This window comes from Penaeus monodon, chromosome 25, assembly GCF_015228065.2.
Source record: "Penaeus monodon isolate SGIC_2016 chromosome 25, NSTDA_Pmon_1, whole genome shotgun sequence".
NCBI lineage: Eukaryota > Metazoa > Arthropoda > Malacostraca > Decapoda > Penaeidae > Penaeus > Penaeus monodon.
In genome coordinates, this window is record NC_051410.1 from 1,988,657 (window position 1) to 1,989,239 (window position 583).

General features: G+C 32.2%; 1 protein-coding gene across 1 annotated transcript in view; it reads right to left on the reverse strand.

The window, feature by feature from the left end:
* The window catches only part of LOC119589480 (26S proteasome regulatory subunit 6A-like), a gene marked incomplete at its 5' end in the record, with an annotated part of 5,624 nt that overhangs the window by 957 nt on the left and 4,084 nt on the right, over positions 1–583 (reverse strand).

Below are 583 nucleotides of genomic sequence, written 5' to 3' on the forward strand. Positions count from 1 at the left end.
AAAACTTGTAACACAAAACATTATTGCAAAGAGAGAATTAGAGAATACACAGACTTCAGCCTAATTTCATTACTAACCGTTGCAAACACGCAGTATGCAAATTTCATCATAATCTCAAGCGCACGATTAAAAATAAATCACATTTTGTTAGTGTAGTATTTATAGATGTAATGTAAATGGTAAACGGTATCCATACATTATACTGTTATGACAATTAAAAGTGCAACACAAGAGTGGTAATTAATGATATCAATGAAACGGTAGTGAAATGACAATAATTGATAAACAGAAGAATGAAAAAAAATGGATAAATAAGTAAATAGAAAATAAAAGAAACAAATCTGACATTACAGTTCCCTAAACTGAGACGCTAAGAACGACACACAAAAAGTCTAAACAAATCTTGAAGAAGTTGAGCCTTATCAGTTTCACTTTTAATATCATTATTCTGTCTCTTTTGTTTCCCTTAAGAAACGGTTACTTGCTGTGTTATTGGCTTTCTTGTCGTGTAAGCAATTTTAGGATCAGGAATTCTGCATCTGCTCCGCATCTCTCTTCTAGACAACAGACAGAGAAGCATGAC